Source organism: Siniperca chuatsi, linkage group LG17, assembly GCF_020085105.1.
Source record: "Siniperca chuatsi isolate FFG_IHB_CAS linkage group LG17, ASM2008510v1, whole genome shotgun sequence".
Classification (NCBI taxonomy): Eukaryota; Metazoa; Chordata; class Actinopteri; order Centrarchiformes; family Sinipercidae; genus Siniperca; species Siniperca chuatsi.
The window spans coordinates 10,192,608-10,210,576 of NC_058058.1; the positions used below are offsets into that span (position 1 = coordinate 10,192,608).

General features: G+C 42.4%; 1 protein-coding gene across 5 annotated transcripts in view; it reads right to left on the reverse strand.

Moving 5' to 3' along the window:
* The window catches only part of rbms3 (RNA binding motif, single stranded interacting protein), a 287,297-nt gene that overhangs the window by 56,557 nt on the left and 212,771 nt on the right, over positions 1-17,969 (reverse strand). The window lies entirely within an intron of this gene.

A 17,969-nucleotide genomic window follows, 5' to 3' on the forward strand; every position in this document is an offset into this window, starting at 1 on the left:
AGGACTTGGACCAAAATTACAGCATATATGTCGCCATTTTCAGAGTAAACCGGACAAGATCAGAATGGCTGCCAACCAGGAAGGCAGGCGGCAGCAGCTTTCCTACAGGGAGGGCTTTGATGGATCCCAGTCGATAGCTCTCACAACTGCCACGCTGGCCTCGCATCCTTCAGCGTGGAAATGAAGACAGTCTGCCAGTCGTTTTGCTGACAGGGACGGCACACATGGCTCAATGACACGGCCTGATAAATGGAGTGGGCGCTGAGAGGACAGCACGGCAAAGAGCGAGACAGAGGGGAAAAAGAGAGGGAGATAGATGGAGAGACAGATACAGTGGCATTGAGAGACAAAAAGACATGGGGCGACAGTGACAGAAAGAGACAGAGGAGAGAGAGATTCAGCAATGGTAGAAGTGACAGGCGCAGTCCAGTTTTCCCCCTTCTGATCCATATTATATAGATGAGTGAGTGAGATTAGTATAGGGAAACGGATGTCAACACCTTGCTTCTCATGATACATCCACTACACATGCTCTATGGCTATTGATCAGCCCTTGCTCAGACTTTCCCATAGAGGGCTCCTGCAGCACGCCAGCCGGCACAGGCCTGAGATGATATTATGGATTACGGGAAGGGAAGTGGAGGGAAGAGCCCTGGATGTGGGTGGTAGAAGCCTGATCGATGAGTTATTGTGCACTTAACAAGAGTAATGTTATGTAGGGAGTCTCTGACATGCTAATCCGTCTCACTCTCTCCGTCCATCTCCCTTGATCGCATCTCTCTCTGTCGTGGTTATCTCCTGTCTATCTGTCTCCACATCTCTTTCTTGCTTGTTTTTTTCTATCTATCTATCTATCTATCTATCTATCTATCTATCTATCTATCTATCTATCTATCTATCTATCTATCTATCTATCTATCTATCTATCTACCTACCTACCTACCTACATACCTATCACCACTGAGCTGACACTGATCTCAGACCAGATTCAGACAAATAAAGCTTATGGATGTAATAAGCTCCATGTGTCTGGCATACAGTCAGTCTAAAACGCAGCAGGTAACTACAATTGACTGAGACAATCTTATGGGAGTGGGAATACTTAGAAAAGCGACATATGCATGTTTTTGTGTCTAGTCCGGGAATACGCAGACATCGATGTGAAATGATCCAACAGAAAAGGTGAAGAAGATTCTGCATACAGTATATACAGAGCTGTAATTATTTTAGCAGATGAATATGATTGCGCCTTCGAGTACTGACTCTGAATTAATCTGCTCTTACAGTAAATGTGAGAGCAGCAAGTGCTGCGCCAAACAGCTTCTAGCCAACTCCTGTGAGTCAAGCTCTGAGGTACCAGTTAAACGAGAACTTCATTTTAGCTTAATCAGCTAATTCCACATTCCCGACGCTAGGGTTACCATGGTGAGTAAACAAAGAACTAAAAACAACAGAGTAGACAGAGGTGATCGAGTGAGTAGAAGTTAGTGTATGTGTGTTTGCCAACTCTAATGAACGACTCACAATCCTCCATCCATATATTAAAAAAATACATTTATACAGGCAGACAGTCCTCACCGCATTCATTCCAAATGGCATAACTGAGTGTCGCTGGTTCCTGTAGTCAGCTGCAATTTTAAAGTGGCAGTGGCAGATGTTTCTAATGCTAAACCCACACATGCTGCTCCACACTGCCAACATCCTTGTTGCTGCAGTAGGTCTCTCTGCAGTGGCTGCTTTACACAGCTGGCCAGGGTGGGAATTACAAGTGGCCGCATTGTGGTTGCTTCAGAATTGTAAGAGTATAGTATGTATAGTGAAAACACTATTTGTAGAGTGGATTCAAAATAAGATCCCAGCTAAGAAAACACTACAATGTGCAACAGGCGCTGGAGTCATACGTCACAGACAAATCTACTGTACAAGCGGTGAGCCAAGTGGACTTGCTGTCTGGTTTGGAGACACATCTTTAGGTCTTCATCACTTCTTCATCACCGAATTGATGATGTCTTGGACTTACAGTAACACTTATACTATGACCCAGCTGACTGAGAATCTTCATAAAGTACTATACATCACATACATAAGCCTAAACACATTGTTGAACATAAGCTGGTAATGTAGACAAAGGTTAAGTTCTATTATGCTATATTGTTGAATTGTCTTATTTCTCATGTTTCACAGTTTGTGAAAATAAAACATAGCTGCCGATCCGATTGGACTGGAGAGAGTAGAACATTCGTTTTCAAAACAGGAAAATAACAAAGATACTGACATTTGAGGTGGTTCTCAACCATGACACAATCTCCGATTCAAGTCCACATTACACTAACTCATGTATGTGCCTTGGATGAGCACAAAAATCTTGACACATTGAATTTATGTTGCCGCTCACTATGGGCAGATGTCCAGAGACCCCCTTTCTATGACGTACAGAGAAAAAATTAATGGATCATGGATTGTAGTATAAAAAATTCTTAATCCAAATTCACATTGGTGAAATTGTGTCAGTCATGCAAAATTGCAAATACAAAAGGCTTTTTTGTTGATGCTGCCATTTCATTATCAATACAAAAGTAACAAAAATGTATGAAAATATTGCATTGCAATGCAGTGTATCTGCAATGGAGTAATGTTGCAATAACCAATTTTCCCATGAAACTTTAAAACTTTAAAAGAAAGACACCTCCATCAGACAGCAACAAGAAATACTAAGAGTTAATTCATAAGCCTTCATCGCTTCTCTTTGGCCTTGTGGCATAAAACTGGTCCTTGCCTGTGGAGCTTTCCTTTCATGGCAAACAGTTTTGGCTGTGGCAGACAGACTTAAGAGCAGCTGTTGCTGTACTTTGCCTGTGGGGGTTGACCTCTGCTGCCACTGTCGGTGTCACTGCCTGTGTGGGCAGACAGTGAAGCTAGCTCTGTCCCTGTTAGCAGAGTATTATAACACTGCCAACGCCTCCAGTGACCCATGAAACCTCCCATCTATAGAGATGAATCATACAGATGGGCGCTTTGTAATTCAACAGAACTGCCCATCCACCAGACCTACAGCAAATATTTCTCGGTATATATGACACTGTATCAGAATCAGAATAAATCAGTTTTGAGCTCTGCAAGTTCACCTTAGAAGATGCAATGTAGTCCATGTTCTATAACCATGGTTTTAGTATATCGTGAAGGCTTCATTATTTACATCGAGCATTTGGACTTGAATACATATTTTAGCCTCTTACTCAGCTTTACACAGCTTCCACATAATGTTACAGCAAAATCATTTAGGTTTATTTATCAAGAGGAGATTTTGCTGAGCATGCATGGTGTTTTCCAGCACTGCACTGCTTGACATTCATAGAGTTACACAAATTCACAGAGCACATTACAAACAGTCCTCTATTGTTGGCCAGAAACTCAAAAGACAAATTGGATGTTCCGTGTCTTGCTAAATAGTACCTTGCCTCTCATAGAATTTCCCAGATGGTCCAAGGTTTTAAACATATGATTTTCTTGTTATAAGTAGGGATATCTAACCTTTAGGCTACCATTGACCGCAAATTGATAATGACATTTGAACAGAGGCGGAAAATATGCTTCAAGCTGCAAATACAAGAAAGCCAGTTCATCAGTTGGAGTAGCATGGTGAAGCATACAAAAGGCTGTGTGTTTGTTAACTAGGTTTGCACCGTAGGGGCTTCCAGTAACAACGGTATGGACAGGAAAGAAAATGAAATTACAGCACAATAAATGAATTATCAATAAAGAGCTCTCAATACTGTATCTGAGGGGGATCAATACGCCACAGCCGGGCTGCAATGTGGGCCGAGGGCTTAGGGCAGGCCTATAGCTGAGGGAGCAGCCAGATCAATGTCGTCACTGGGGATGATTGACGATCAGTGCTGCCAGTGACGTTGATTTATGATCAATGAAAGCGGGGCACCTGACTAATAAGTGGAGAAGGGGTGGAGGGGGTGTGCGAGGGGGGTTCCATAGCGTCCCCTTTACTGTAACTGATTGGGGATCGATGAAGACTGGCACCGCGGCTGATTAGGGATCAGGCAACCCTGTGGCAGAGGAAGGCAGCTATGTGTGAGAGGACTTGGTTGGCTGCGTGGAGACCAGCCTGTCTGAGCCAAGCAAAGCTGCAGACACTGTAATTAAAGCTGTGCTGAAAGGAGCTTTCCACTGGTTGATAGAAGCTGCAGGTGCAGCTCTCTTTGCTCTTTCACTTTCAAAAGAGCAGCCACACACACACTCTTTTACACACAAACACTCACAGACATAGACACAAAACCAAAGACAGCACAGGAAGGTCTGCACTATTTTTCTGCTATCCTCCCTCATAAAAATCCTATCCATTACTCTCATCCACATCCGTCTCTTTTACCTTGTTTTCTCACAGTCTTCAGCTATTTTAAGACACTACCATTGCTTTTTGCTTTGCTGCTACTAACCCAAATGATCATGTGTTAGAGTGTTATTGTTAGACATAATGTGTTGTCATTTGTGCTACATTTACACCTTTTAACCTTTTGTCTTATTCTGCCTTCAAATTAGATAGAAAGTAGAAGCAGATCATTTTATGAAACATTTCGTGATGCTTGTTCTTGCTAAACTGAAAATTAATCTCACACCTGTATGAGACAAACAGGTGTAAACTCCTGCACAGTGTCAACATGTAACGGTACGTATATTTAGAGCTATGTTTGTTGGGACGACCTTCATCAGACATCTTTTGTGAATAACACATGGCCAAAATGTCTGTACAATATTATACGTAATCTCTATAGTCTTCTGGTGCTCTCATAAACACAGATAACATGAGTAGGCACAGATGAACTGGCTGGTTAATTTAAGATTTGCCGTGTAGCCACCTACATAAGACTAAAAAGCCAAAGTTAGGTACAAAGTTAGATGGATAACGCTCTCATTTGCGCTTTGTCTGACAGACCCCTGTAGTTCTGAACTTCAAACAGTGCATCAGACATTCCCAAGGCTCATAATTCATTAATTTCTTAGGTATTCTCTTTGTTCTCAAGCAGCGTTGACACTAATTTTCTTCTGTCTTTCCAAAAAAGTTGCTGACAACAAAGTGTCATCTTTTTTGTGCACACTGAATATATCAACTGTTTTCCAAGAAAATTGCAATATTTCCTGGCTTAACTCGTCAGGGTAATAAAACTAATTAAAAAAATACAAAGCAGCCAATCTTTTGCAATCTATGTGCACAGCATCATTACGTGTCTGCAATGTACTGTATATGTCTACTGCTTCTGGCATGTATCATCAGTGTTAGAGGGTTTACTCTGACTCCTTCATATTAAGTTTAAACTGGTCAATAGGGTGTCAATTGTTGAGGCAGGAATGCCTTAAAATAATTATAGAGATAATTAGAACAATCTCTGGTCAAAATCTGACCCCACTTCCTTCCTGTGTCAGTTCACTACTGTTTCTCTCTCAGTCTTCCCACTGTTCCAAAGAAAAAAAGACAAACAAAACAAAGTATGAAGGTGGTTTGATAGCACATTCCTCTCTTGGGAAAAAATACACACTTAGCAAACTCTTCAGCATTATTTATACTAGCTCCTTCATCCCTTTGAGAGAGTGATATCAGAGCGATAAACAGAGAGAACGGTTGACCTGTGGAGAACAACTTTGAGTAAATCCTTGCCTAAACATCTCAGAAGTGATAAAAAGGCTTTGTTTTTCTCAGTCTGCATTAATGGGCCCCAAACGATTTGGGGGAGCCGTGTTTTTTCTCTACATGTCCTGACCCTTGGGGAAACGCAAGGAGGTAATGTGGGAGGGGAGAGATATTGACACACAATATCGATATCACTAGGGTTCACAAGCACCAGCGTGGTGAAGGTAACTCCTTCTTACTTGAAGCTGAGGCCGGCTATCAGGGACTCATCAATGCAGCATCAAGGACAGAAGAGTACGCTATAAGTGGGCCTGAGTGTTAGTGTGGACTGTAAATTAGTAGATACAAAGACAACCCCCCCCCCGCGCGCACACCAATGCCTTCACTTAAACAATGTCAGGAATGTGAGGCAACACAGCGCTGCTGCAGAGACAAGCACATCGCCATGCCGGCTCTCATCTGTCACCAACGGCAACCAGCCTGCCAGCCGCCATGATGTGCAGCCTAATTGGGGGGAGCTGATGAGGTCTGATGAGGCCGGTACTTATTGAATTCCCCGGCCTGTTATTTAGATAATGCTGGAGAGAAGCGGCCTCCGTCATCTTTCCCATTTTCATCCATTCACTGTCCCAGCAGGGGGCTGCTGGCTAATCCACTCTTGTTTGTAATGGCTGTGCGAACTGAGAGGATTTGGACACGCTCTCCCCTTGCTAGCACACATCTAACACTCTCCACTGTTGATTTTACCCCATAATGGGCCTATCTGATGAGTTAACCAGATCCCAACACACATCTCAACCCCCTTTTGCCGGGGGGGGGGGGTGATTGTTGAATAATTAGACTTTGAAGCGATGTTCTTTTCTCAGCTTTTCCAAAAGCAATTACCAAACTTCAAATATGTGACTGTACAGTGTTCACTACTTTACAATGTGCATGCATGTGAGAGTGAAAAAGAGAGAGAAAGGGTGTGAAAGAAAGTGTGATGGAGAGAAAGAAAACATTGGAGAGAAGCGGAAGTTGCAGAACTGATGGCTAAATGGCAGGACAACAAACTTTTAATTCTGTGCCTCATACTGGCGAAGGAGATGGAGGCCGTGAAGTCACAGAGGGGTGCCAAGAGTGCTGCTCAGTATGGGACAGCACATCAAAACGCATTAGAACTGATGAAAACTCTAGTGATTAATGCCCCTGCTGCACAGAACTGAAAAGGATCGTAATTTCAAACATAAAGTTTCTATGGAAAAATTCAGCATCAGGGCGGTCATTCATAAGTACCAGCTGTACTCTGGAGAGGCTTTAACAATACAAATTTACTGAGATGAGGACAGCCAGAATACCAACAAAAGAGTAAATATCTGACGATTATCCTCATGAGCAGATATAAAAAAGTAGTCCCATTTCTGTAAAAAACGGACTTAAATTCTGACTACATAAAGTATAGCGGTATTGTCTAATGTATGCATTGAACACTCCCTTTGCATAGTAGGTGAGATCTTGCTTTCCCAGCTCTGCTCGCCAGAAAGTGCATTACAGTGAAACACAATAAGCTGTCAAAATCTCTGAAACTCTGTAAAGTGCTTACAGTATTTTTCCTCTTTATAAGTGTTAAGGGAAGCTAATTCTGATATTTTAATCCATCCAATAGGACCAGCTACAACCCTGTAACTAAAAGATTCCTTATCCTGAACAAAAAAAACCCATACACACTTTCCACTGAATTACTGGTCCATGGAATATCCAGTGAAATCTAGAAAAATAAAAGGCCATATTTATAAGGGTCAGTTGTTGTGGCCTTATAGATCAGGGTGCGATACTGACGAGGGGGGCCATTAAGGTAGCAACATTTAAAAGCTTACATGGAGACGGTACAACGTGGAGTTCACCAGGGGCACAGCAAATCAATATCAGCTCGACTTAGAAATCTGCTGTATAATCCTTGATCTCCAAGGCCATTTGCTTTGCAGCCTGAAATTGGATACACTCTGACTGCACCCCCCCCCCCACAAACACCCCTCACACCAACCCCCGCTGCGGCAAACCTGCTACTCACTCCACAAATAAGACATCCTGAAAAATTGATCTGGATGCATCTGTGGCGAGATTACGTCTAGGGCTAAAAGAGAGATATGACTAGCTCAAGGTAATTCATAAATCCATGTGTCTATGTGTAAGAGGATCAGGATAAGGCCTGGTGAATGGGAAAACCTAGTGGTAGTATTATCATAACCACATCACTGCTATTTGGAAGACTGCTGCAGCAAAGAGGCCATTAAGTCAACACCTTTGGAAATGCTAAGAGCTGGTGAAGGCCACAAATTAAAAAACACTATTATATACTCTTATGTAGCACATACAGCAGGTATGATTAACAAGGACGTAAGGAAGATAAGCAATCTTTGTTCAAAAACCTAAAGCTTCTTCTTTTCCTTTCGGCTGTTCCCTTTCAGGGGTCGCCACAGCGAATCATGTGCCTCCATCTAACCCTGTCCTCTGCATCCTCTTCACTCACACCAATTAACTTCATGTCCTCTCTCACTACATCCATAAATCTCCTCTTTGGTCTTCTAGACCTCCTGCCTGGCAGCTCCAACCTCAGCATCCTTTAGGTTCAAAAACCTCAAGCTACTTGCATTTTATTTTCTTGATTTTTTCATATTATTAGCACATTGCAGTTGCAAGAACTGGCTGTTTTCTAAATTTTCACTCAGCAGCCAACATTTTGGAGTCCGGTTTTAATGGAAGAAACACCAAAATTTACTTCATCCTTTTCATAATGGCCATGTTTGCTTAGTGTTTGTCTTGACTTGTCTGGAACTAATTTTCCATTAATTCATTCAGCCTTTATTTGTGCAGGGTGGTTGAATTAGCTAAAGTTAAAACTAACACAACTGCAAATAAAAGATAAGGGTAAAATGGTGAAGGGGTAAAAAGGGCACCAAACCAGTATTAAACAAAATATGAACACAACAATGTATAATAAAGGGATCTACACAAATCTACCCATTGCAGGTACAGGAATAGTCAATGCTAACAGTATAGCTTGTGAATGCAATGCTTTCTGAGTGCCGTTACACAAATAACTAACCTTGCAACAGTACAATAAAACTGCCAATATGGGGTTTCGATCACTGAGCTTGATGGCCTGTGTTTGCCTTTTTTGTATCTAACATTACCTCAAACAGATATTCAAGGTCAACAAGAATATGGCGACTGATTGCTTTAATTTCTAGTCAAAGTATTTTACACTCCACAGTGTTACAATACAAGCAAAAACTTTAATTGAGATTCTGATTAGTTCCCTTAAATGTAGGGACTGCCATTTATTTCCTAAGTGATTCAACAACCTCTTTATTATTATTCAATATTATTATATTACGCATTTATGTGGGAGTCAGCTTTTACTTGAACCTTTACAGTATTTTAAAATGTTTAAGGACCTCTCAAATGTATTGTTGCTTGACCTTTCATTCTGCATTCAGGCAGGTGAAACAAGACAAACAAAACATTCCACATTGGGAAGCTGTACTACAGTAACAACACTTACTACTCTGTAGCAAGCAAAACCTGAAAAGTGAGATTTCTAAGAAGGGTATATCTTTAGGTACCTCTCTGCTGTAAGTGTGGCTGCCTGATTTTTTTTAATTCCCATGGCGGTGTGTATTGTTAGAGTGGCAGTTGTTGGACTCTCTGGGGCCTTTAAGCTCTCTGTTTTCCCCCTATTACTTGTGCCCAGTGGGGGGACAGACAGTTGTAGCAAGATGCGGTGCAGCGCAGCAGGGGTGGTCCCCAGATACCACAGATTCATACTTTCCACCTGACGCACAGGATAGAGAGAACAGAGAGCTGGCAATTACCAGACTTCTCTCAATATATACTGCAATCCTGGCCAACTCTGCTCTGCCGTACTCCACTCTGAAGGCTGTCTCAGGGCCAAGCTGGAGGTAATGAAAGCAACACACTCCTAATGGACTATTGATGTGTGTGTATTTGTGTGTGTGTGTGTGTGGATGTATGAGAGGAAGACAGAGAAAGAGAGTGAGAGAGGCTCAAAGAACAAAGGAAGGAAGAGGAGACTGTAAGAAATCATTCTGTTGGCGTGCTGGTGTGTTTTCCTTTTGTGCGTCGTCTGTGTTTTTGCAATGGCAAAAAGTGTGCATCCATGTCTGTAAGCTACTGTAAATCATCTATATAAGCTGAGCAAAAGCAGCAGAAATAAACCACAAGTGTGATCCAATAGCCATGATGTGCTGTATTGCCAGCAAAAGAAAACGACAGACAGAGAGGCAGTGTGTCTGAGACATGAGGTCACTCGGAACCAGGTGTGTTTCCATCGCCCTTCAGCTCATACACCAGCAGGCAGCTTTCATATAAATACATTCATATACAAAGAAAAAGACACAAATAGCCCCAGGTGACAAAAACATTAGCAACTTGGACATCATCACAGTAACTTTCACCAAATGGAACACGTCCCACTCCTACTGATCGTCCATTGGCAGAGCACGTAGGTGTGTACACATTTTTTTGTGTCTCTGTGTGTGTCCCCTACCCTGCTGGCAGGCATTCGGATGAATGAATAGGCGTCAACTCCTGGAGGTCCGGTGGCGCTACAGAAATAACTCTGCTGACCACAGTGACCTCTGCTTGTTCCCACACAGCCTGCGTCCTGTTCTAATGGAGGCCCGTGCTCTATTTTGGGGGCAGCAGCTAGATTTATCTCACTGCCCTCTGTGTCCTGGGATGGTGACAGTGACGTGGCCGGGTGTAACTGATGCCTGCTTTGTTTTTTTTACCTGCTTCTCTGACGCAAGCACACAGAGGATACAATCAGTCTTGAGGTCAGTTCTGGTCAGGCAGATGACCTGGCTATACCTCACTATTTCTGTTCACTTTCAAATGTATACCTTAAAACATGCTTAAAAACACGCTAGAGTGGAAAAAATAGAAAGCTGTAATTAATCAAACTCATGTGTTGTGATATGCTATCTAATGAAAGGGGCAGGAGATAGAGAGGAGTCGACCAGTGAACCACAGAAAGCAAGCCTGCTGAATTGCTTGCATACCACAGAGACCTTTGAGCATGATTATCCTCCTCAGCAAACTTAATCTTCATTCTAGAGGACAGGCAGGCTGGCCGAAAGGCTATGAGCTCAGTGACCTACTGTATCTGCTGAGGCTGAATATTATTCTTTGCAAAAGAAATGCATTGCCTCAGGTCCTGCATTAGATTAAGTTGACTGATGGCACCTGGAATCTCGGGATCCTTGAAGATAACGTGCGCATCTCAAGACTTCATTCCTGAGAGTGGTGGAGAGCCCAGATGGATCCAGGGAGAAGTATAAAAAGAAAAACCTAGAGGTTTTTGCTTATGACTGCAAAGTTGGCAGCGTGATTCCTGAGCTTGCCAAAATAAAATTCACAGGGAAGATTTATAAGAAACCAAATTCAACTACTGTACAAGACATTCAACACTTGGTCCCCAACTGTGTTTCACTGGGCAGACCTAGATGTTAGCAGAAACAAAAAATAGTACGACTTTGCTCAATAACAGATGAGTGTGACTTCTATACTTACGTGATGTATTGTACGAAATAATACTGTACATTTCCATTGTGTTTGCTGTATTAGAAATCCCAATCCTGCACTTCACATCTACTGGAAACTCTGTATCAGGCCTAACAGAGGACGATAATTCAGATTTACCCCAAAAGACTTGACAAGTCCACTCTAGCAGCTCTGTGAGGCTGTACTTAGGCAGTGTTCAGACAAAGAACAACACTGCATGAAAAAAACACAACCCCATTCACCATTTATTTGAATGGAACTGTTGCGTTGGGTCAGTGGGGGCGCCGACGCAGGCCTGTGGCAAACAGCGTCATTTGGCAAGGCAGTGCATCGGTCAATCAAATAAATGTAAGCGCACATTCCTGGTCGATTACTTTGTAACATGAATGCCATATTTCTACAGTTTACCTTGCGATCATCACAACAAAAGATAAAATGATTGCTCATCAAACTGGCCTTGTATTACATTGTCTCACCAGCACCTGAAACAACACACCCCAACCAATAATGCCCCTTAGTTAAGTGATCACACAAGTTATTACAATTCATCTTCTGGGGACCATAAATGTCTTCAAATTTGATGACAAACCAAACAAATGACAAATGTCAAGTCAGGGGATCACCAAAGTAATTAGGATTAATCATCTGGGGTCCATGAAAAAGCTTGTTTTGCAATGAGGCCAAATGCGAGAGAATGTATTCTTAATTACTGGGTGTATTATAAATTCATGGACATTTTACATTCAAGAGCATTTTTGCAACAAGCCCTGATTAGATTTCTGAACCAAACCTTGTTAATGGTCCACTTCCATAGATAAATAATTGATAACTAAATGAAAAAACTCGTGTTACTGTTGTAACTGTCACCTGTCCACACCGTGACTGAATCCACAGCACAAAAGAAAGGAGAACACATCAATGAACAGGCTGAACACATGTCAAACAAAGAGAAGAGGAAAAATGTTCTTCATCAATGAAAGCAGCCTCAGGTGCTTATTTTGCTCACACTAATATTGCGTGCACTCAGCTATATCCAGTAACATAGATGAGTATTAGAGAGGGATGAGCAGGAATGTGTGCGATGTGTAGAATAGCGAGCAGAGAGGAGGGGAGGACGAGCAGAGAAAGTGAGGGATGAAAGACAGTGGCGGCAGGGAAGATAAGAGAGGGAGGGACGGATGAGAGAGAGCATAAAAGGAAGGACAACAAAAAGCACAAGGAGAGATGTGAGCAGGTTGAGAGGGAGAAAGATAGAAGGGGATCAACATGGTGGACAGCTGGGCCGGGGTCACGAGGGTCAAGCTCAGGAAGCGGTCGAACAGTCAATGTCATCCTTTCATCTCATCTGCTGCAGATGCAGCAACCTAAACTTCACTCAAATTTAACCTTCCCAAAGCATGGGTTGATCCAACTTTCACTTTCTCTCTTCTGCTTCCCTACGCCCCCCATCATTTTCTTCCCCTCTCTGCCCTTTTCCATCTGTTCTCTTTTATCACCCTCTCTTATTCCTGTCACATTTCCTCAGCTCCTAATCTATTTCTTTCCATCGCACTCCAGCTATATTTCTCTCTATTACTCTCCCTCGTTATGTATCTCTTTCTCATGGTAACTCTCCTTCATTCTGTCTCTCTCTACATTAGATGTGGTTGAGTGGAGAGCAAAGTCAATCGTTCCTGCCTAAACCCCTCCAGGAGCCAGAGCTCCTCTCCTCTGCCTAAACAAACTTTGAAGCCAATCAAAGGGCTTATATTATTTTTTGTGGAAGGGGACTGCAGCAGGTGAATACTTTATATTTCAGTGACAGATCCACTCAGAGCTGCTTCTCTCTTCTCCTCCTCCTCTCTGTGCTAACCGTTGGCTTCGCTCATGATTGATACAGTTCAGTGGCAAAACAAACAAAGCGTGACAAATCCAGATTATTGTCTGTGGGCGAGATAAGGTTATAATGAGAAAGTGCATCGGGGGAAATTGATCCTTTTTCAGGAAGCTGTCTGATTTACTGGGGATGCCAATAATAACTTCCTGTGTGTCCTACCTCTAATGGGAGGCGGGTGAAGTCAGGGGTGGGGGGTGGAAGGTTCATGCACAGAGGACAGATTTCATTACGATGCAATATCCTGAGAAGTGCATTTGAAAGGGAGGTTTGGTGGCTAATTATTATCTGTGGCAGTGTATATTGAAAAGCTGTCTGATTGTCATTGTGTATCACAGAGACAGAAATATGGCTAGTTTACACTGGGTGACAGCAGCAGTAAATGAATTATCAATACATAATAGATTTGACCTTTCATTTCTGTCAAAAAAGAGAAAGGAAAACATTAGATATAAACAATTCACAGATCAGCACCCAAACATGACACACAGATGCATCATGGGAAAAAAACAGCCTTGGCATGCGCGGAGAGGCAGCCATGTCTGAGACACACTGACAGCCAAGCCACCAACCTACTTGGCTGCACGTTAAATCTACTCGCCATAGGGGAGAGAAATGGGCCTGCTGACAGGCCAGTTATTAGCCAGGGGAATGTGGGAGGGATTGCAGAAATTAACATGGATTACTCAAGTATGACTGACAGTTTCAGAAGGGCTTTTTGTGACTTACCAAGTGATTTGGGACTTGCCTTAATTCAGCGAGGGACATTTTAATACCGTGGGCTGTCTCTGCTATCTTGGCACCGTTGCCTTGGTGAGGATGCCAACAGGGAGGGAATCTTTTTCTGCAACAGCACCCCAGCAGCAGCAGCTCCCCCACCCTCAGTGGCATAGGCCTTGTGTTCTGCAAATAATGATGGGATGTGTCGGCGGGCCAACACTTGGGGTTCAGAACTACTGTCTTCTGGTCTATGCTGTGTTTTGTTTAAAGGGGGTCTTGCCAAATAGTGGCCCCTGTGAACTCTGTCTGGCATAAGCCTGAAAGCTGCGGTGGTTCTACAAAGCCTGGGTGTCATCTGGATCTCTGACAGATCAGGGAAGTAAATCAGAAAAAAGGGGATTTGAGTGGTTGGTTTGATTTGATTTGGTGTTTTCAAATGCAGTCACATTCATATGGGGGTGGAGCGCTTTACATGACAAAAGCACTGACGCTTCCCACAAGTCTCCATGAAGAATATGGCTTTTACTGTAGGCCTAAATAAACTTTTTAATTTATATACACTAGAATAGTAGTAGTTTTGAACTGAAGGAGTGTGAGTGAGGACAGACAGAGACAGTCACTGTGGTTTGAAAAGATATTACAAAAACAGATAAGGTTAGAGAGAGAAACGCCAGAGTATTGTAAAAAACTAAAATATAAAAAACTAGCAGGAAATCTTGTACATGTTGCATGTTTCCGTTTGGTTCCATCTCCCAGGGCCACTGTGGCTGCTTCCTGATGTGGTTTCCATTATTTATCCAGCATCTATTGGACAATATTGGAGCTGACTCTCAGCTCTGCTGCCATATTGGCAGCAGGACAACGGAGTGAGCAACAACAACGGAAGTGAAAAAGAAGAATCTCCAGTGTTACTGCACATTCAGTCTGGGCTGAATCTATGTTTGCACAGTTAGACATTCATGAGAATGCTGGATTCATCAAAGTCTGGTGCTGTCATTTGGCAACGCTCAACACTACCTGTATCTAGCCCGTCTGAAAACGCACCTTCTTGTTTATTTAGCTGTTGTTCGATTGTTGACAATGAAATTAAGTTAAATCCCACAAAGAGCAGCAATTCACCTGAGCAACACAGCATATACAGTGTATCAAATGTTATCAATTTCCTTTCTGCCATGGAAGACGCACAATATGGGATGTACATGAGATTACTCACCTGCCAAAACCAAGCAATAGCTAATGTATCTCCGGTTCAAATTACATTTACCATAGGGTGTCATCTCTAAGCTGTTTAATGCATTGTGGGACGAAGGGCTTTAATCAGCAAGGCTCAGTGGAGCCAGCGGATTAAATCACTTTTTATCTGCGCTTCCTTTGACTTTCCCAGAGCTCAGGGTTGCAGTGTAAATCATAATGCGTCCCTGTTGGGCTCACTTCAGTATGGTTTATTGCTGTAGTAACATTTCATAAATTTCATTTATTTTGTGTATTGAGTAAATCCACATCCACTGAAAAACAAGGATAACTCTTTATTCTCACCTCCAACTACAAAGTTGACCATTTCTCAGAAAGGAGTTTGTGTCTACATGAGTCTATAAGTTCATCTATCTGTGTGTGTGTGTAGCCTATGTACTTTTAGATGCATGCACAGTATATCTGTGTATGTGCATTGTTGCATGCAAGTATATGAGTCTATGTCCATAGGTGAAAACACATACACACACCTATGTGTATTTTGGCATACATGTATTTTACCCATGTGCGTGTGTGGAGCATGTGAATGACTTTGTATCTGTGTGCGATTGTATGCACACTCACAGCCGGCAACAGCGACAGGGAGAGCGCCTGCCGCATTGCACAGAATAGCTAAACAGCTGTAGTGCTCCATCAGGGCTATCGATCATGTCCCTCTCTCTGAATCACAATCAGACGTGGGCAGAGCAGAGCGGCTGGAGCAGGCTTCAGTGACTGGCTTGTTGGACGAAAGCTACGCACCTCTCATATCAACCAGGCCTCACCAAACAAACCTGACCTGGATAGCTGATTAGATGCATCTATATGCGAGTGCCGTAGTACTTGTTTCTGTAGAACTTGCTGGAATACACGGACAAGTATTCAATTCAAGTTCCTGGCAAGCACTTTCTTTTTTCCAGTGGTGTGTCTTACTGCTTATAAAGAATATAACAGCGTCTGTCATGTTTAATACTCTTACTATGTTACGGTTATAAAGGATGTCTGATCACTACACTGATATAACACCTTGCATACTGAAAGTGCTGACTCTGAGTAATAGTAACATGACTCACAAGTGCATTAAACCATATATTGTATATAAATAACACAGACCACAACAAACCACTTTAAAATTAGACATATTTCATTAAAAACACAACAGTAAGAATAGGGAAGCTGTTTAAGTATCATTAGCTGCCATCTGCTATCATCTCCCCACACTGTACATCAACTCAACATCTCATGTAATCACAAGGAAGTTAGTATTACAAGTTATTACATTAAAATTCATACAGGAAGTGTATGGAAGCTGTCTATGGCGCCATTAACTGCCATCTGTTGGCCATCTCCACAATCTTCTGCTCTGTATGTTCCTCCTCTCTGTGACGTTGCGTTATCGGCAACTCAACGTTAACTTTCTGCCAATATGACTTCCTTTCCGTTTATTTTTCCATGGTCAGTTGAATTTAACAGATGGCCCAGCACCTGACAACAAGATATTTACTTCCTGGTATTGGACAGCAAGGTTACAACTCAATATCCTTTTGTATTGCCACTGGACACACCTCAGTGGAGGAGGGCAACTATAACAAGACCAACCCCTACCACACACACACACACACCCACACACACATCTCTTGACACAGTGTGATTGAGTGGCTAAGCTGGAAATGCAGAGGCTTGTCAGATATGGGCTTGACAGGATTGGTGAGTAAGAGTGTGTGCATGTGTATGTGCATGCATGTATGTTGAGAGTGTTGTGGTGCATGTGTGTAGGCGTGTGTGTGCTAGCACAGCTACTTTGTGTGTGTTTGTGGGCTATGTTTCAAACGCTAAATGGTGGAAAAAAGCATTTCATTAGCATTATATGGATGTTGACATTCCATTCAGGTCAAAGTTAGTGGTGCATGACTATATCTGTGCTTATGTGGTTTGTGCGTGTGTGTATGTGTCAAGGCTCACACAGTGTAGTAGTCATGGCTGTCACACAAGCATACTCATGCACGTGCATGCACACACACACGCATACACACACACACACACACACACACACAATCCTGCTGTGTTGTGTGTGGCAAAGGCCCCCCAGGGGGTGCCGCTGAGCTGTCAAAGCACGATGGATGAAGAAGCTGCCCTGCATAGCAAGGGGCTCTGGGGAAATACCACCAACATGACATACACAGACACAAACACAGACACACACACACTGACACAGACTATGTCAGCACACAAATACAGTATGTATGTGTTCCTGCTTTAAAATGCATACATTTGAATATGCACGCATGAATCTGAACACAGAAACATATACAAACACAGTGAGAACACATAACATGCACAATACACATCTACAAAGGGCTATTTGTTGCCTGTGTGAGAAACAGAAACAGTCCTGGGGCCCTCCGCAGAGGAACATCTGAGTTTGATAACAGAGGAATGTCCAGAGATGTCCATTTAGCAGACAGTAAGTCAACATGGACAGTGTTAAAAAGCGGAAAAAAACACACTTCCTCAACACCCACCCTTATATAAATTCAGAACTATGGGGAAAGTATCAAAGGAATGACAGAGCGAACTTTTATCCATCAGTATTCATGAGAGAAAAGCACCAATGTGACTTAAACAATTTTATTACAATTTGGGTGTGCCTTATATGTTTTGGACATCATTCCTATCAGTAATACAAATATTGTAGTCACCAAGTTTATTTCACCTTATTTAGAGATTTGGAAACAAGGCTTCATTGCTAAAAAGAAGTCAGACAGGCCAACTTGCACACAGTTTTCATGTGCAAAGAGGGATTTTATTGATATTTCTGTTGCGCTCTTGATTGGTTTACCTCTAAATAAGGTTTAGATAATCTTGATAAAGTGCGTTGTAGCAATGTCACAAAGTTTTCAAATCTCAGCAATTACTTTGGTGGGTACAATGTCATCATAA